General features: G+C 44.0%; 1 protein-coding gene across 1 annotated transcript in view; it reads right to left on the reverse strand.

Moving 5' to 3' along the window:
* The window catches only part of PLCL1 (phospholipase C like 1 (inactive)), a 1260670-nt gene that overhangs the window by 1016987 nt on the left and 222420 nt on the right, over nucleotides 1-21263 (reverse strand). The gene's annotated exons all lie outside the window — the stretch shown is intronic.

Consider the following 21263-nt stretch of genomic DNA (forward strand, 5'->3'; position numbering starts at 1 on the left):
TCAGTGATAAGCATTCAAGCAGCTTAGCTGTGTTCTTCCCAGATGCAGCAAGGAACCTAGCAATCCTCCTGGACCGTCCGCTTGAATGGACGATATGAGCCCTACGAAGAAGCTAGGAGGAGTGCCACACAAGCATCATCCAGCATCCATCTTTAAGGACATTTTTCGAGACAGTCGAGTCCTCCAAACGCATCCAGCTGCACTGCTGATTGTTGTCATGCCGCAGTCACAAGAGCCGTCTCAACCAACATTCCAGATCCACCAACCAGCACAGAGACAATGATTCTTGGCCCCCGAGCCACCGTGCCGGACTGCCTGCAGACATCTGTCCAGCCTCGCATGCCGAACTGGCTGCCGCCTGATACCCCGCGCAACTGACTCCCGTCACTAACTCTGTCTCAAGGGCTGCAAAGCCCCCTGGAACTGCCTTGACGCTGTTGAGCACCAAGAACTTCTTCAGCACCAGGTAAATTGTGGTTCTGCTGCCCTGGTCCTTCTCAGAAGGCCCCTAGAGACATTTGGGACCCTTTGCCCCCTTGGTGTTGGAACCGAAAAACCTTGAACAGTAAGACTGATTACTTTACCAACTACCCTCCTGTCAGTATCCAGAGTGCATCCCTTTCCTTCGTGAAACTGTCTGTCCTCTGTGTTCCTTTACAGGGTGGTCGTATTTGGAGTGTGATAGAACTGTTGTAGTAATAATAAAGTAGATATTTTTATACAACCTTGACCACGAACTTGCAGAGATAAGCCTACTGTTCCGTCCACATTACCAAAATTGGACAAGGAGGTCTTATAATTCACTTTTATTCCAATCTGTTCAGATCCCTTCTGGTGTACTAGAGGTGTGGGACTGATTGATGGTTTAGAAACCAATATTCATCTCTGGACCACTGGTGCCCCGGAAGTTGATTTGTTAAAGCAGGTGTGTGTCCCACTGCAATCATTAGACTCACAAATACTTCTTGCCCCCACTACCTCGGTTGTTAGGCTCACAACATAGTGAGGCAAGTGTAGACTGTCATAGTGTGGAGATGGGCTGAGGATCAGACAGTTGTGCCTGACTTCAAAATGGTGTACTGGGATTTTTAATTCTTGGCCAACGCTCAGAAGGATCATATAAGAACCCATCTTGAGACAGGGAGTGGCACAATCCTGGCTTCACCCCGAAGCAAGAGGAGTGGAGAAGGGAACATGCGAAGCAGAGAAATCTGCAAGCCTGCTGAGTGCTATATCTTAGACATTGGCTGAGACCTCGGCTAAGAGAAAGGAGGAGAGCTGAAATCCTGCCAGGAGCTATATTGCAGGCCTTCTCCAAGACCAGGAATAAAGGAGAAGAAAGATCTGCAAGCCTACATAGAATGGTACATCAGAATCAAGCAAGAGTCAGAGACGAAAAAGAAGAAACCCATTGGGGGTCCAAGCTTTGGTTCTGTCTGACGACCAGTGGCTATTGGGTGAGAATATCTCAGCCTGACAAGGACAAATATGTGAGGGGGAAAGAATACTTGTTTATAGGAGTGAATGAAGGTAATACCCTAGGCAAGGGAGGAAACACATGCACGCAAGGCAATTTTAATAAAGTAACCAAAGCAAAGGAGGGGGAATACTTGCTGGTAGACATGTCAACAAGAACACTGGGCACTTTACCTCTGAGACTGTCTGCTAGATTAGGGAAATATGATAGGATGGGAAATCATGTATATAGACCCTACACTCTAACGAGTTATTTATCCGGACACTTTAGAACACTCTGTCCCATTTGAGATTTAGAGAAACCTCTAGGCCTTATTGGGGTTCAGCCCATCCAGCCTGTTGCTTGTGATAATAAAGAAGTTGTACCTTAATTTGTATTGTGTTCTCCGCTTCAGCACAATGGCCACTCTTATAAAGCCACAGAAGCAGGCCGCTCCACTGTCAGCCAACCCAGACACGTACAACTGCTCATCGCCAACCATACAGTTCTGAGGAAAAGAAAAGAGGCAGCAGGAAGTTGGTTGGGATCTCTAAAGTCACCTATAGCTGGACCACATGGGTCAAGAATGTCCATGGATACAAGGGCTGGTCACGTATTCTGCAAGCAATCCTGGCCATCGCTAACCCTTGTGAGCCCAAAGAGTGGACGGGTTTTGAAGGCTGCCCATAAAGAACACCAGCCTGTATCATACCTCAGACCTTGTCCAGAATGCCAATCCAGATCAATCTTGGAGGGGATCATACAAGACCAGCAGATATTCCCTTGACTCCAAGCTGCTCCCATTAGGGAACTTTCATTCCAATGGTGCCCCATTCCTCAGAATTCTGCTCTTAAAACCACAAGACAATTATTAGATACGGAAATCAAGTCAATGTTGTTCTTTTGTCTGTATAAGAGAAGACCGACATTTAAAGCGGCATGCTGCGCTACGGTGCATTTAGTAGGAAAGGGGACATGGGCAACCTTAGTCAGTGGACAATAGGGGAAGTGTCATTTTAGAGGAGAGGCAATCCAGTCATTTGATAGGGCTCCAAATGCCAAAGTGCAAGTCAAGACAGTGACAGCTTCACAGTTAAAACATGCAATACATGCATTTCTAATAAAAGGACGCAGATGCGGTGGGTGTGTGCAAGACCGTGGCTCGCTTGTTGTGCATGCTGGTTTCAGCAGCCGGGAACGCTCCATGCTGAGGATGCGGTTATGGCTAGTGAAATCTAGGGGGCGGTGCCCACCCCTTTGGCGGGCGGGGATCTGTCTGGGAGTCTGCATGGTGCTCGGGCATGGAGCATGGCAGACAGGTCCTCATGAATTCCCCTATTCCCTGCCTCCCCAGGCTTCCCACATGCCACATGATAGGAATCCATGACTGGAAAACACAGGGCAACTTCCTTCAAGACTATTCTTCCACCAGATGAGCCTTATCGCACAACCTTGGGGGCTGGGGCCCAGTGGTGGTACCCCTCCCCCACCCCGGGGAGTGCCCTCACTTCCTGTCCCATGCATCCCAGGGTACCATTACTGCAGGCTTTAGAACATTGATGACACCTCCTCTGTTCGATCCCCCTAACCCCCTTTCTGCCTGGTCCATATTGGATTCCTCTTCCTGAAGCTGCATTGCATCTTTATTTTAATAGTGCTTCTGGTGGTTTATATTATTGTACACCGTTTTATATTGTACACCTTCTTCATCTTCTGCCCAGAGCCAAGATGCCTTTTCAAAGCAAACAATTGCTAACAATAAAATGAAATGAATCTCGCTAAAGGAGACAAAGAGCAAAGCATAACGGAAGGACACATGACCCTTTGTTTATGTTCTCACATTAGCACATGCCGTCTCTTAAAGAGCTTAACTTTCTGAATCCTATTTAAATAGTATTAGTGGCAATTCTATCAGAAAAAAACAAGCCTTCCTCTTCCTACACACAAAAGACAAGACAAGGCAAGAGCCGACCATTGGCTGGAAAATCCTCAAGCCATGATTGGCTTGCCCGCCTGTGCTACACTTCTCTCATCTTTTCGCAGGGGAAATTGATCTCATTAACTGTTCATAACCGCACTCAGAATTGATCGTATCTCAATCCTTCCTATGCTTATTCAAGTTACATGTTACTTTCATAATACCCTTCCATAAATTCGAAAATAGGATGTGTTACACGGAGTACATGTCAGACTTTTTTTTGTTTATGTTAATCTGCCTCAACTGTGTGATAACTACGCATGACTGTTGTGAACGCGTGTAAAATATAAGATGTGTGCCCCTAAAAAAACATTATCATTCATTCAATACGCTTGGTTTGCTTTTTTCAAAATGTGTCTCTTCTCATCTGACTAACAGGGTATGCTGTTACCACATGAAACATCCACTGCAAGGACCCGTCACGGCATTCATCAAGACCCTGAAGCAGGTGGAGGTCCAATGGGATTTTCACTATATATGGTCCTGTCACGGAAGCCATTAATTGGCATCTCATGCTATGTTGTATGTAGTACAATCCCTAGGAAAATGAATGAACGAAAGCCACACAGAAGCCCACCTGTTCAGATGTCTAGCCCATCGGAATGGACATCGGAAATGGATTATATGAAAATACATTCAACCAAGGTAGAAGATCAATTGTGCTTATTTGTAATCAGCTTTGTCTAAAGCCTTTTACCACTGCATTTTCTGTCTGTTGCCCTATTGTGACGAATCAACTTCCGGGGCCCCAGTGGTCCAGGGATGAATATCGATTTCTAAACCATCAATCAGCTCCACACCTCTAGTACACGAGAAGGGATCCGAACAGATTGGAACACAAGTCAATGATAAACCTCCTTGTCCAATTTTGGTAACGTGGACGGAATGGCACGCTTATCTCCGCAAGGGCGTGGATCGCTGGTTAGTTGCAACACAGCGAAAATACAATTATTACACAATGGTAAAAGAGACTGTCCAGTCAAGGTTGTATAAAAATATCTATGTTATTATTACTAAAACAAACATTTCTAGCACACTACAAATTACAACTCACATTGTAAAGGAACACAGGGGACAGACCATTTCAGTTTCATGAAGGAAAGGGAAGCACTCTGGATACTGACAGGAGGGTAGTTAGTAAAGTAATCAGTCTTACTGTTCAAGGTTATTGGGTTGCAGCACCACCAGGGCAAAGGGTCGTAATGGTATCTGGGGCCTTTAGAGAAGGACCAGGGGGGTAGAACCACAATGTACCTGGTGCTTAAGAAGTTCTTGAAGCTCGATAGCGTGAAGGTGGTTACAGGGTGTGTTGCAGCTCCTGAGACAGAGTTCGAGGCCGGAGACAGCTGCAGGTATCAGGCGGCAGGCAGTTCGGCAAGCGAGGCTGGACGAACGGCTGCAGGCTGGCCTACATAGTGGCTTGGGGCCAAGAATCGCTGCCTCTGTGCTAGTTGGTGGATCTGGAGCACTTGGTGAGGCAGTGTGACAGTCAGCGGTGCATCCGGTTGTGGTTCGAGGACTCGATTGTCTCGAAAATGTCCTTAAAAGATGGTCACTGGTTGATGCTTTTAGCGGCACTCCTACTAGATTCTTCACAGAGCTTGTGTCGTCCTTTCAAGGTGGACGGCCCAAAGCTTAGGAGAGTATTTGCAGGCAACGGCCTTGTCCTTAGTTCATATACTCTCCAGCACTTCCCACCTATGAAGCTTGCTGGCAGAACCTAGCAAGGCATGCTGTGTGCTGCCTGCATACTGGTTCTGGAGCTGCTGGACGAGTCCTTTGAGTCCTGTATTCCCCTCTGTTCCTGAGAGATGTTTAGGGGAGGGATCTTGTGTCCGTCTTGGAACTCCTGGCCTTCATTCACTGGCGGAAGATGTAAGGTAGACTGTACCTTTAGCCCTTGTCCAAATGAGTCCTCCTTACTCCTTCCAAAGTCATTGGATGATCTGCTAGGTGAGGGGTTCAGCCCTCGTTTAAAGCCAAATGGGCCAGAGTGATTGGTGCAGGCTAAGCCTACCTTATTGAACCAATCCTGGGTCCCCACTAACAATCTTCTGTTATGCATGAAGTCAGGACCAGAGTGCTCTGCAACAGAAATGGTAAGGGGTGACAATGTATACCTAAGTCCTACCCATCATCCTGTCAGTTGTAGATCAAAGTGTCACTCTGGTTAACTGAGCCCTCTGTGACGCTTGATTAAAGCGCAGGTCTACCTTGATGTTTGTGACGAGAGCAGACTTCCTGTCTCCCTCAAATCACATCTCTGAAAGGGGTCCGCTCTGCAGGGGTACCTACGGTAGCTAATGGACCCACACATGCCATTCACTGGTTTTCATACAGAGGGCTGGAAACTAGCTTCAAGTAGACACATTGCATACCAAAGGGGTGTTAGCCCTGCCTTCCTGCTGTCTGTTTCGGCAACCAATCCTCTTCAGGCTTGCCTCAATTATCTCTCATTAGTATGCACTGCCACCAGCTGAACTAAACAATATGAAAGCAGATCCATGGAGCCTTTGATATTTTAATTAGGCTGGCCATGTCTGGAGGAAGGTATGCCGTCCCCCTTCTTGAGATGCTTTGATGTACCCGCGGCTGTCACATTCCAGCTGAACATGACAGAGGACAGCGCCTGTAGACTGTGTCGTCGCGGAGTACACGTGACTATGCGTTCTGTGTGGTAAGCAGAGAAAATATGTGCAGAATGGCCTCACACATTTTCAGAGGCTGTATGCTAAAAGCTGTATGCTAACTGCCAACAACCACCCTGCACCTATCCTATCCTATCTACGTACACAATCTATCTCCATACGCTCTATACTGTGATACTTAGATCACTTCTTTATACTATGAACATCCAATACCCGACCATGATACCAAACTCACCCACACACGAGCCCCCACCGAATTTTCACAAACCAACTGATATGATCTCTGCACCCTGCACTGTCCTCCAGAGGAACCTCAAACTACGTGCAAGGCTCCCAAGGATTTATGACCCCTTAACCAAATCAGCCCACAGCAAGGCTATTACTAGCCCCCACAGACCCTCCCAGCACCCTCTTCAACTAAACAATAGACTCTATCGTGAACCATTCACACCCAGAAAGACACACATAAATCCTCATTATCACTTTTAAAAACAGTACAACCAGAGACCAAGGGAGCACTGATAAACGCCCGCTCCATGGTAGCTCACGCTACAGCCATTGCTGACCTACTCTACAATGAAGACTAGGACTTCTTAGCCGTAACCGAATCCTGGCTACATCCAACAGCAGGCCCTGCAACTATGTTAGCCATCCCAGATGACTATACTTTACTAAGATTTGATCGTACTGCCTCTCGAGGCGGAGGTCTTGCCATTATAGCTAAAACTAAACTCCCTCTGACCATTGAGTCACCAGCCAACATAGGATCCTGTGAATCCTTAACTGCAAAGTTAACCTTATCTAATACACAATCCATCTCTATTCACCTTATTTACCGTCCACCTGGCCCCTTAGGGTCATTTGAAGAAGACCTCACAAATATCCTATCAAATAAACTCAAGAACTCCTCACAAAGTATCGTATTAGGAGACTTTAACCTTGGTTTTAGAGACCCCACAGATGCTAACGCCACAATAATTAATAATATCTTAGAGGAACTGGGCTTCACCCAGAGGATCACTGTGCCCACTCATACCAAAGGTAGAACCCTGGACTGGCTAGCTGTGCACAATTGCCCAGTCCTGATCTCTTCTATACTTCCACAGCCCTGGACAGACCATCACCTGATCTTGTTCACCTTAGAGCTGACACCAGCGCAAATTGACCGTATAGCTTCAGCTGTTCAGACCAGAAATAAAAAGAACATCACCCCCGAAAATTTGATCCCATTAATCGCACCAACTTTGAATGCCATTCCGGACCACTTAGATCCCTTAATGATGGTAGGCATATACAACAGAGTCATGCTCTCATCTCTTGATGCCATAGCCCCACTAAAGTTAAAAAAGAGCAAACCAAGAAAACACGACGACGCCTGGTTTTCTCCTCATCTAAAAGCCCTCAGACAAGAAAAGCGACGCTGTGAAAAAATTTGGTGAGCACTTCCCTCAGAAAAAAACAAGAAAAACTTGAGTAGACTAGCCTCTCAGTATAAAAAAGAAATCATCCTGGCCAAACATACATCCTACAGCACTCGAATCTCACAAGCCAAATCCAACACCAGAGAGCTCTTTACAATACTAAAAGAGGTTGAATCTCCCATCCAAGCTCCTGACTCGTGCCTCAAGGATAAAAACTGGTGCACGGGTATACAAAATGCCTTAGCTAACAAAATCTCCTCTCTCAAGACAAAGATAAACATTAAAAAGGACTCCCTTCTTTCTACCACTAAACTCAGCATCCCCACCCCTAAAAAGATGCACCCAATTCAGACACACCCCCCTGTGCACATTCCCCATTTCAACTTCCACAGAGTATCCACAAAAGAGGTAGAAAAGGTCATTCTCACCCTCAAACCTTCGAACTGCCACGGGGACCTATGCCCTGCACAATTGATAAAGGATGGGGCTCGTGATCTCGCACCATTTATTACTAAACTAAAAAATGCGTCATTCACATCAGGCAGCGTACCCAACAATCTGAAACAATCATGGGTCCTCCCCCTGCTCAAAAAACCGAATTTAGACCCCTCTACTCCCACTAATTACCGCCCTATCACCACAGTACCGTTCCGTCTGAAAATCCTCGGCAAAATAGCATACCAACAAATCCAACATTACCTTGAGCACTTCCACCTCTTAGGAGTCCGACAATCGGGTTTCAGGCCTCAACACGGCACCGAAACCGCACTCATAGATCTTAAGGCACAGATAGATGAGCTGAGAGATCAGGGTAAGGTGGCACTACTGCTACTTCTTGATCTCTCGGCTGCCTTCGACCTGGTCGACCACGAGATCCTATGTGACCACCTTCAAAAAGCCGCCCACTTCTCTCAAGAGGCAACTGACTGGATCCAATCCTTTCTAAATAACCGCACAATGAGAGTCTTTTCCCGACTAGCAGCAGCCGACCCAACACCCATCACCCATGGCGTGCCTCAGGGAGCCTGCGTCTCCCCGACCCTGTACAACATCTTCACAAAGCCCCTTTTCGATGATCTAGATGGTATGGGTATCCCCTACACCAACTATGCCGATGATACCCAGATCCTCATCCCGTTGACGGGGGATTATGACAAGGATTTGGCCTTCGTCAACAAAGTATACCTCATCATCCAGGCATGGATGGCCTCAGATGGTCTATGCCTGAATGACGACAAAACAGAACTCCTCATTCTAGGGTCCTCACATAACCTTAACAAACTAGACCAAAACTACTCCTCCTTCGTAATTGACAACAATAAGATCACGATAGCCAAGGAGGTTAAAACTCTTGGTTTCTACCTAGACTCCACTCTCACCTTTAAAAAACAAGTTAATGCTATGGCATCCGCCACATCCTATACATGCAAACTCATCAGAGCAGCCAAACCTTTTCTCTCCCTGTCTAATTGTATCACCCTAGCCAGGGCTCTGATCCTGTCCAAGCTGGACTATTGCAACGCACTTTATGTAGGATGCAACAAATATATTACGAACAAAATTCAGATCCTCCAAAATAACGCCATAAGAGCGGCCCTCAGTATCCCAAAGAAAGTCCACATCTCTGATTCTAGAAGGTCTGTCAACTAGCTTTCTACCAAAGACAAAATATTCCACAAATCGGTTTCCCTGACCCACAAATGCCTCCACCAAGCAGCCCCTCAATACCTTATCACTAGATCCACCAGAACTACCTCCTCTCGCCCCCCTAGAATGGCCAACTCCAATCTCCTCCTGGTGTCCAGGTTTAAACGTTCTAGGTCGGGTGGGAACAGCTTTCCTGTTAAAGCAGCACAATATTGGAACTCCCTTCCACCACCTTGCAGGGAGGAGCTCCCCTACAACCTATTCAGAACTAAGACCATCCATTGGCTCAAGACTCACGACACACAACCACCTCTTGCTCTCCTGCCACCCTAATGCTCCACCACTGTGATTGTAAATATGTACATTTAGGTTGTCAACTGCTCAGTGTAGTCAAGACAACAGCTTTCACGAGACAACCGACTTATTGTATATAGTATTACTTATATTGTATATTTCTGTTACCCATGCCTCATCGGCGACCATGGTTTCTTTTTACACATTCAGCACTGTAACCACGGCTGGACTTCATTCCTTGTATGTAACCAAGCTTTGCATTCCTCTTGTCGCCTCTGCGCCTTGCTACCCCTCTAGGGGTTAGGTGTGCAATATAAATAAATAAAATACAAAATACAAATACAAATATCTCTCATCATTCATTTTCATTATCAAAAAATCAAAAAAGCCCAGGTGGGCGCACACTCCCCATGCGCATGGTCGAATTCCTTGCACCTATCATCGGGTGATCAATTGTGGTTTGCACTTTTTATATATGTCTATATCCTTAGACTTCACCATGTGTATCATTCCTTAGATACATTTCTTATGAAAGGCCTTGATAAATCGCTCAAAGTGCTAAATATGTGGCAGCCAAAACACCCCCAGAACAGTGATTAAAAGCACCCTTTTGCTATACATTGATGCATTGTTCAAGATCGCAACAATGGGTTGAACCGGAAGAAGACACTGAGTATACCACCACAATGCACTAAATATGGTTCACTAGGTTTAGATCCTCTTGCTTCTCCTTGCTTGCAGTCTACTTACTCCACAATAGAGTCAAGGATCTCAACTATGAACTCTAGACTAGCGCAGAGGCAGTGCACCTGCCACTCCCCCCACCCATTAATTTGAAGCGTAACCTTTAGGCCTACCCATAATTCTCCGTAATGATGACCAGGACACTCGCAATGAAGGTTCAAAATTCAGCTTTGTGGATGTACAATTTCACCACCTAAAGCTGCCCCCCGCTGATCTGAAGGGGGCTCACTGGCTGTTGGGTGGCTTCTCAACACTCGTATGTGCACCTAAGCATTCAATTGCTTCAATCATAATGCAGCCATCCTGTAGCCTACATTACCATACATTGGCAAGCAGATACCACCATCTTTTCCCATCGACTTGCACCAATGCATGAACGAGGGGATCAATGGGCCAGGCATCGACTGCAACGCCCATAAATGATACTTATGAAGTCATCATGCTAACAGCATGTACTACCACAAGTGTTGTATATGTAACTCATCGGGTGAAATCTGTGGGCACCACCCAAGGTGTCTCGCAAGAGCACATGCACATAAACAAGGGCAGCATCTTAGTGCGGCCTCTATCACAGAAAAACGAAGACACCGCAATACATCAATTTGCCCCAATCTCATGCGAGCCTGCAGGGGAGGGGGAGTGAATTAGGGGGGGGGATACAATGTAAAAAGAAATAGTGACTTATAACGTAATACATATGGTAACAAAAGCCAAAATACCCAACGTAAACCCACTGTCAATTATTCAACTTCAAGCAAAACCTCGAACAATTCTAAAACTTAAAAAAGGGTAAAACATATAAAAATGGCAATGAAGTCAAGTTTCATGTGAAATAATTCAAAAGGACAAAAGGAAGGTTAGGAAGCGACAGGCATACATGTCAACAGGAGGCTGACAGTCGCGTACATCAATGCACGAGTTGCAGTGGCCATTGCAGCTGATCAAGAAGAGGGAAGGAGGCAAATAATGTAGGGCAGATGCCATATGAAAATATTCTTCATAACTGTATGCCAGAACCTACACGAGTCCATTGGAGGCGAGAACGAGAACCGGGTCATTTGTGCCTGGGAGAAGACACTGGGTCAGGGGCAAGGGGGCACTACAAAACAATGAGGAATTGGGGATGCGGCTCTTCTCGAAAGGTATCTTTTTCAAATGAAATCGCAACTTTTTTCTTATAAGGGTTTTCATCAGTCACATATACTATAGCTAGCCCTCTTTGCATATGCATGCTTCCAAAAAGCGGCCGTTTCCTCCACTTGCGTGTGCCCTACTCAGTTTGGATGTTAAAAAGCACCATATTACGCATATTTGTTCTGAGTATTCTGTGAAGATCTCTCCAGACTTAATTCATTACGCGAGTCATCCCCACCACCGCCTCCACTAGTTTCCCCTCAAAATGATGTCCATCCCACCCAGTGTTTCCGGTAAAACTACCCGGTGATGGCAAAGCACAAGGAAACAATTTAATTATTTCACCAACGCAACCACATTGAGTGCCGTACTTTAAACCGGTTAACAATATGCTTGTACAAATGTACGTTTCTTATTTTCATACTCAGATTTGATTGTAACTTGTGGTTGTATGTCCAGATTAAACATAAAACCTACTCCAATAAACTGCTGCAATTTAAAACGAATGCAGGGGCATATACATATATACACACAGGCTATTTCACCTTCACAGTTCTACCTGGGAGGCGGCTGTCTTTACTTCTGAGGTGATATGTTGGGCAGATTCTGGACCAGATCCAAGTTGATCCCGGGAATTTAGGAGGTATCAGGTAATAATATCCCCAGCAAGAATATCGCCGTAAATATGGCCGTTTGGTTCACCATAGGCGATATCTTTATTGGGGATATTATGTGGGAGTGGGGGTTGCGGGGGTGTCCCCCGCAGGCTCCATTGTGAATTACGCCGCAAAAATATGGCGATATTTTTGTATGGCGATATTTTTGCAGTGAAATTATCACATGGAACCATTTAGGAGTGGAGCCTCTGGTGTATCCCAAGTCTGGTATGAGCCAGTGGGCACCCTTATAGTAGGACTGGGCGTCATCCACGTGCTGGAGACGTTCAGTTGGCTGAATAGCACTCTCATTGGCTCTATATGCAGATTAAAGAACCGGCCAATAGGATGGCCTACTGGAGAACCCGCGAATAGCAAAATTGACAGAGGTGTGGAGGAATTGCTGCTCCCCCCATCCTGACCTGCTGCAACTCGTCGGGCATAAAGGAGGAGGGGGCACAGTTTAAATCTTGCCATTGAATCGCATCCTGGCCTCAATATGAAGATTGCAATGCCATGGCCCATCGAATGAGATTGCACTAAACGTTCAAGAGGGAATACTTTTACCCAAGGACATGCATTATTGGAACAGGGAGTGTATTGAATTTTAGAGAAGCGATAGCTTCTGAGATATGTATCCGCCACTATGACCGTTCTTCCTTACACACTCCTTCTTTGATGTTGTTTAGGTTTCTGGTCAACACATGGGGCCGAGATAAGGGTCTATTTACTTTAGAGAACTGAGGGAGGGACGCCACGTTTATTTGTAGTATTTGTGGCATTTTTATTTGTATTCTTTTGCACTTTATTTTGATTTTAAGTTACATTCAAATAACAAATACCATTTGGTTCCTGTATATGAAAGCTCAAATGATAAACAAGATACCCTCTCATTGAGATTATACACACTCATTTATATACATTGCAAAATAAATTACCCCAGTATCCCCATGTACAATATACTTATTCATTTGCTATGACCAAACAGGCAACACAGACACAATACAAAATGATACAACACAAACACAAATAAATATATCGTGAACATAAACCTGCCAATTTATAGTACACACTGATAACCTATATCAACGACCAACATCCCCCCCACACTAGTTGAATATAACACACACTCTGCCATTTAAGCATTAAATGGCCCCCAAGACTCCAGGTATATTCCCTCCCGATTTTGTTTCCTCATCATGTGATTTTCATACTTGGAAAGTGTTTGCAAATCTGTCACCCAGTTATCAATTAAGGTTTTTTTTTCCATACTTCCATACTCATAAAATATTCTTTGTTGCCACCAGAAGTGTTCTATCAAGCCAACCTGATCGGTCACTGGAAACCTCACATCTGCCCCAATTTGAAAGCAGAATAAGAGCAGAAGGGGACCTCGGAAACGTTACACCCAGAGTTGTATCCAGCCTATCTAACACATCACTCCAAAAATCGACAAACATCGGACAGTCCCATAACATATGCAACACGGATCCTCTCCCTCTGCCACATCCCCAGCATGTCTCATTATCAAGCATATCCAGCCCAAACATCTTCACCGGGGTCCAGTACAGACGACCCTCTCAATTACCATCCACAATGGTTCAGGACCATCACTATGCGCAAAGTAGTTGGCAGATTTTTTTAGCAGGAAAACTTTACAATAGTTTTCTAGAATTGGATAACCAAAGTCACCCTCTCTTACATTTCTAATCATAATGAGCCTTGGAATCTTTGGTCTTTTCCCAGCACCCGATATGAATCCCTGAAAGACTTTGTCAATACGTGTAAGCATACATTTGGGGAAGTTTAGTGGAAGAGATTGGATAACATAATACCTTGCGAACGAGCAACATCTTAATAGCATTTATTTTTGCCCAGACATTTAAGGTTATTTGTTCCAATTTTCTGACATCTTGTTGAATTACCTCTATTAACTCACTAATATTAAACTTAACCTTTTTTACATCACAAACTGGATAAATCCCCAGGTATTTCACACCAGAATTAACCCACTGGCAGTTCCAATCTGACAGCGCACTACAAACCAAGGATTGTTTAAGTGAAAAGACCACGATTTACCCCAATTCATTTTGTGTCCCGAAAGCTGACCAACTTCGTCTCAAAGAGTTTTCAGTAACGATCCTCCATCATCTGGGTTCGACAGAATTACTGCCATGTCATCCGCATAGGAAAGCACCTCAACCTCTGTCTCCTACACGTAAACCATGAATGTTGGACTCCTGTCTGATATAGGCGGCTAAGGGCTCCAATGCTAGATTGAAGAGAAAGGGTGACAGTGGACACCCCTGTCTAGTACCCCTAAATATTGGAAAAGATTCAGAGACTTAATCATTCACCCATACTCTAGCAGTAATATCTGATTGCAGTGCATCGATAGCATTCAGAAAGAGAGGCCTAAATCCCATTTCAAGCAACGTAAAGTTCAAGAATGTCCAGTTAACCTGGTCGAACTCTTTTTTAGCATCCATACATATTAAGACCATCTCTTCCAACTCAGTTTTCGGAAGCCCCAGAATATCTTACCCATACCTCTGTCTCATGAATCCTGCCTGTGATTGGTCTATTAGACCACCCATAAGTTTGTCCAATCTTTTAGTCAAAATACGTGTAATTAACAATAAGCAGTGAGATCAGGCGATAATTACTGCACTTAGTTTTATCCCTCCCCAGCTTTGGAATGAACAAGACCATAGCCTCCCTCATGGATGGACACAAGATGGCATCCATCATGAAGTTATTAAATAATCCACCTAGAATTGGAGCAATTTCTGAGCTGAAAGTTCTACAAAATTCTACAAGTAATCCATCAATACCCGGTGATTTCCCTGTATTAAGATGACTTATAGCCATCAACACCTCTGCAACCTTAATTGGGGCATCTAGTGAATCCCTACTCTCACTGGGCAGTCAAGGGAGATTCACCTAGGGAGAAGCTAGTTAGGTCTGACCTAGATGGATTGAGATCTTCCTTGTATATGGATGCATAAAATGCTCGGAAACATTCACAAATGTCTTTCATTTTGACCACTGTTTCTCCTGAATCATTATCTATCTTGTACACATATGACCTTTCCACTATACCTTTTAGCTTTTTTGCCAGACGTCGACCCCTGAGGTCTCCTTCTCAATACTTTCATTTAAAAAGAAAAAACAGTCCCCTTTCTGCCTGTGAATCCTGTTCACACTTAAGTGCCTCCTTGGCCCTAGCCATCTTCATTTTGTCTACAGTATTCCTTGATAACTCATATTGCCTCTGTATTTCCCCAAGGTCACCCTCCATTCTCTTTATGTCTTACAGCCCTGACTTCCTTATCCGCGACGTTCAATTAATCAGTTCTCCACAAATCAACACCTTGAAACTATCCCATACTATCAGAGAATTTGATGATCCATTATTCTCCTCAAAGAAAAACTTTATTTTTCTTTTCTTTTTTTTCCAACTTTATATATTATTTTTACATGAGAACATAAACATTAAAACTTACATGTAAGAGTGAATTCACAAGAAGTCTATAAAGTCAAGCAATACAGAGCATATTTCATTTCAAAGCATCTTTTCAAATCTCTACAAAAAAACACCACCCCACATTACATCTACAACAAGAATACAATAAAACAGAACAATAGACAAGACAATCACCCTCCCCCTACCCAGCCCCAATATTATTTACATATCCATAAAACAAGTTCTACACGTTAACCAAACAAACTATTGAACAAACCCTGCATCTCAGTATATTCAACCTCCCGATCACGCTTCAAAGCTTGTGTCTTTTCATACCATGAAAGTGTCCGCATATGCATATCCGATAACCAGTTCTCATAATGAGGCTTTTTCCTAGATTTCCACACCTTCATAATATGCTTAATAGCCATCAACAGCGCTCTATCAATCCAATCCAAAGAGTCACATATATCTCCACTATTACCATCAACTGAAAGAAATATAACCGTTTTAAAAGTTTGAGGGAATATACCATCTACCACCAGGTCAACTCGATCCAGAACATCCTTCCAGAACTCTAAAACCCTACTGCACTCCCAAAGCATATGTTGAAAGGTTCCTCTCAAACAATTACAACCCCAACACAAGTCTGTATCTGCCAATCCTCTCCTATTCATTCTCACAGGCGTCCAATAAAAACGTCCTAAAACACGTTGGTGAATGTATCTCAGGTTTAGGTCAACTTTGGCTTTTACTGCTATTTTCCAGGCATGATTCTATGATTCCTCAGACAACTCTGTTCCCATTTCTGACTCCCATTCCATTCTCAACTTATCCCAAGAGTCTTGGAAACTTTATTTTTCAATCCCTTCAAGGCCTCCTCATCATTCGGTACAAATAGCTTCAGATGCCATCTAAGAAAGTCGCACCGTTGATTCTCCATATTCAACTTCATGCTAAATAAGGGAATGATCCAATAGACTTCTTTCTTGTATGTCCACAGTGACCATTTTATCCAATAATCTGTCTGAAATCAGGAAATAGTCAATTCTTGAATAAGAATTGTGCACAGGAGAGTAGAAAGAATATGCCTTTTCCCCAGGATGATTAACCCTCCATGCATCAACAAGATCAAATGTATCTGTAAAACCTTGAAATTCTCTACTTCCTCTCGTGTTTGTAAACCTGCATGAAGAGTAGAGGTCCACCTTGTGAATCAGCACACAATTAAAATCCCCTCCTAAAATAACGTATTCCCCGTACATGTCCAGTAGCAATGAGCTCAGGCTCGTGAAAAAAGATCCCCCTGCAGTGCAATGTCCATAGATGGATCTCCCAGGGTTATTAGTGTCCACTCACGTCGCACATCCACCACAATGATACGGCCATCATCATCCATTGCAACCATTTCCACTGAAATTACCAGTCCTTTCCCAAATAACATGCCTACTCCTCTTGAGTTTGATGAATGATAGTTCAAGAGCACCTTGCGATACCTCCGATTTTTCAAATGATAATCAGAGTTGTCTAGTAGGTGTGTCTTGCAAGAACACCACATCTGTCCTTTCTCTCTAAACTGTCGACAATACCTCCCTCCTTTTTTGCAAACAATTCAACTCTTTAACATTCCATGTTGCTAATTTCAATGAACTCATTAGAGTAATCCCCTATTAAAATATTTTCTTCAGAAAACTTTAATCGTCACATTCATATATCTATGCATATTAGATGACGTCATGACAATAAAATCTAAAGATTACCTCATGTACAAGAGGCTCCACTCAGTTCTCGAGCCTGGATCCCTCCTTTACAGGGTATGATTTTCCCATTGTAATTTTCAGTGAATATTCCAGCACAGGTTTAAAAAACATAGCATATAACGGTCATTGGCTAGATATGTAGCAGAATTGGAGCAAGTTCTCACAACTAAGACAGACTCACAACACATATACATAAACACACACATGCATTTACAACCAATCCAATCCATTACTCAATGGACTGATTATCAGTACAAGTATATACACCTGCCCTGTACATTCAGTGATGTTTCTCATAGTTATCTTCCTCTTGCCTGACTGCTAGTAAATATGCCATGTCCATACAATGCATCCACCTACGTCTAGTCAATCCAATCAACTCATTAAATAATTCTTCTAATGCCACAGGCCATTTCAACTCCCAGTTTCCCAATGTAAAGTCATTTGCACCTCTATAGACAAAATCCCCCCCAACCATTAACATCAAGAACACTGCACGCCTCTGAGTATTACAATAGAAGTATTAGGTATGGGATCTCAGTCCACCTGGTGAAAGGCGGAAATTTCCATCAACATAAGTAGTCCCCTTCAATGAGATTGCGTGTTGTCCACTGTGATGCCAATGTAACATTTTAAAACTCTTGTTAACCTACTTACATAAATATTAATTTTCAAAACCCTGTTCATAGGTTCACTTCATGCGACTATCCAAAATATTATAAATCCATATGTTATGACTACTCACACCATACAAGGTTATTAATTCCATGTTAATTCTGGCTCACATTTCAGTGTATACATGGTGTCGGGCAATATAAAAGTTGTGACCAATCTTACACAGCAGTAGTCTTGCTAGGTTGTCCCTCATTGTGCCACCTGTTCATCCCCCACCTCCCTTACCTCACACACCAATGCTGCATTCTCTCAGTCTGATCCCAGGACTACCCACACCGCAGCGTGTCCACATCTGCAGTCCTTGCATACACTGCTGCCGCACCGGAGCAAAGCTCACCCTGCATGGCTTCCCTCCTCTGACACATCTGCACATTGATTCACAGTGGTAGCAACGCGACTAAATCCAAGGCGAGCACAACGACCAAGACACTAACCGTTTGCATTGGACAGCATCAAAGGACCATTCCGCCTCCCCCATCTGCAGTCTCGACTACAACCTGTGAACCACTTGCAGAGAGGAGAGTGCCTGTCTGTTCCCTTCTGTCAGATTGTAACACACAGACTGGACTTAAGTGCCTTGGGAATTTCTCTCTGGATTGTGTTGAAGCGCATACGATCCAGAAGCAGTAGTCGTGGCATGCCGCTCCGAGAGCGTACGTTCACCGGAGTAACCCAGAACTGAGTTAATGGCGTGTATCACGCAAAATGGGTCCTTTCCTATAATGTGCACAGCATTCGCACTCCGATAAATTTATAAAAACAAACATGACAACCGCCAACTGCATCGGTCACTTATGTAAGCCATATTAACTTTTAATTTTAAGGCTTCATTTAATGTTTTTAGCTAAAGTGGAGGCTTGAGCACTTCATATATGAAACACAGCAAGTCCTACAATACTCCAAACTTCATGCAGTATAAACACACTATTTCTTTTTTGTTGTTGTGGGGGATCCTCTGTACATCTGCAGTTGCCTCCATAGGTTCAGTATCAAGGTCTGACAGAAAGGCTTCAGAATTTTTGTAATCCGTGAAAGAGTGCACTTGGCCATCCAAAATAATACAGAACATGGCAGGATAAACCATTTAGTACTTCGACTTCTTGTTTCTTGCCTTTTCTTTCACCACATCAAATGATGTTCTTTTTTCCAGTACATCTCTGCTTAGATCTCCAAGTATCATTATTTTGTGACCCCCATCCTGCACCCCGAAGAGAGATCAGCAATTTCACAAGCCTTCCTTAAAATCATCTCTTTAATGGTGAATCTTGGGAACTTCACAATGAAGTGTCTTAGTGTCTGGCCCAATGCAGGTTTTTGACCCAGTGATCTGAGGGCCCTTTTCTTTTCTAGGGATGTTTTAGGATCCAGATTGAGTAGAGTTATTAAAGTTTTCTCCAGGAATATCATGTGATTTCCACACTCCACATTCTCTGAAATCCAGCAATCCTAATGTTGTTTCTCCTGGAAAAGTTCTCCTGCTGAGACAACCTGAGGGACAGTTTCTCATTTTGGAGCTGCAAAACTCTTATCTGGTCCTCCAATTTTAAGGTCTTGTCATCCACCAGGGTAACGTGTTCCTCCACTAAGTCCACCTTAGTGTTGAGCTCCAAGTATCTTTTTTTAGCATTGAAAAGTGAAGGTGAGCCCGCATGTGTAATATTGTGCTCACACTTGGAGTTTTGTATTTTTCACTATGTGCGCTAAATGAATGTGCGTTTATAAAAGAAAAGAGGCTTTCCTTTTGATGGCGATACTTGCAGATGCCGAGACTAGCATGAGTTGTTGAGAATGTCCATATAGGGATAGTAATTGTAAATTAGACAGAGGCCTGTTTAACCTGACAAGAGCTTGTTTTGCAGAAGGATTGTGCTTGGTCCATGTGTGTCGAAATGAGCTGAGTCTAACTGAAACTGTCTGCAGGATGCGGGTGGGGGGAAGGAATGAGTAAGCACAGCCTCGTGCACAGAGATAAGGACACAGAGGGGCACGAGAGAGAGCGAATAACAGATAACAGGAAACCACAATAGCAGATGTTGAACTGTTGACCGTTGATGCAAAGTCATGACTGGGAGGAACCGCCTTGTGGTGGACATAATCTATGTGCAGCAATGTATGACAATGTAAAACAGATGGGTATAAAAGGACCACGATGTGCAGGGGAAAGGGCGGCACTTTGACGACTTGCTTTGCGAGACGGTTGAACTTGTGGCCCATTCGCGAATGCTTGTGTGTTAATAAAGCAATGTTTACTCAACTCTTTTCTGTTTGAGTTTTATAGGGTCCCTCTTGTACTGGTTATGGTGACGGCGAGAAATCGCACCCACAATTTTGGTGTCAGAAGTGGGATGCGAAGGAGCGACAGTCCGTCACTGGGTGAGGAACGCCGCGGCGGAACCGGAGAAGGAATTGATCACGGGGCCCCAACAACTGAATCCGCACCTTTGATTGCAACCAACGCGTCATCCTTGTTTTTCCGGCTCCGTTGGCGGTGGAACAGCAGGCTGTCGCCCTTCGGGTCCGGAACACTCTGGCGGGACCCTTAAGATAAGTGGTATGGACGGATGCATGATCGAATAAGGAAATAATGATTCAGGGTTTGTGAAGAGGACGGTGGTAAGTCCGTCTATGAAGAAGTAATGTTGAAATGATGATATGATATGTTAGATACGCCAGGAGGATGTATTATTATTGTTAGCCAATAGGTGCATATTTGGGAAAGGTGAGTGTTTTAGGCAATTGCGGTATACCGCCAAGATGGGTCAAACGGCTTCCCACAAGGGAGGTATAGGCAAGAGACACTATGCCCCCCTTGAAGGAACCCCTGCATTTGATATGTTGATTAAACATGGATTGAACTCGACATTGTTTTTAAGGGAGTGGTCTGAATATACAAAAGATTCGATTGAACATAATTGGCCAGATACCGGGTCCTTTGACATAGACCGCATATCCAAAATAGAAATAGAGTTAGTTAAAAGACGGGTTAGACCCGCACAGTTTGAGGCTATACGACTATGGAGGGTAGAAGCAATGCGCAGGCGCAATGCTCAGAATAAACAAAAAGCAAAGGAGCAGAAGAGAACGGTAAATCAAAAATTACATGATCTAGAGATAAAAGAGAAGGGTGAGAGGCTAGATCAGTTGGATAGACATATGATGATTAAGAATAGTGGGGGTATGTATCCTGCCGTGCCGGTGCCTCGGTATGAAGATGTGATAGGGCTAGAAGCAGAACAAACAACGACTGAATTATTGTTTCCAGGAGCTACAGCTCCACCGGCAGACAGTGAGGGTGAAAGGGTGGAATTCCCAATGAAGTATGGAGACCCAGATAGGTTGATAGACCATAAGAGAACGACTACTGTAGAAAAGGATAGAGATGGA

The sequence above is a fragment of the Ambystoma mexicanum genome, chromosome 9 (assembly GCF_040938575.1).
Source record: "Ambystoma mexicanum isolate Mex_15411 chromosome 9, UKY_AmexF1_1, whole genome shotgun sequence".
NCBI lineage: Eukaryota > Metazoa > Chordata > Amphibia > Caudata > Ambystomatidae > Ambystoma > Ambystoma mexicanum.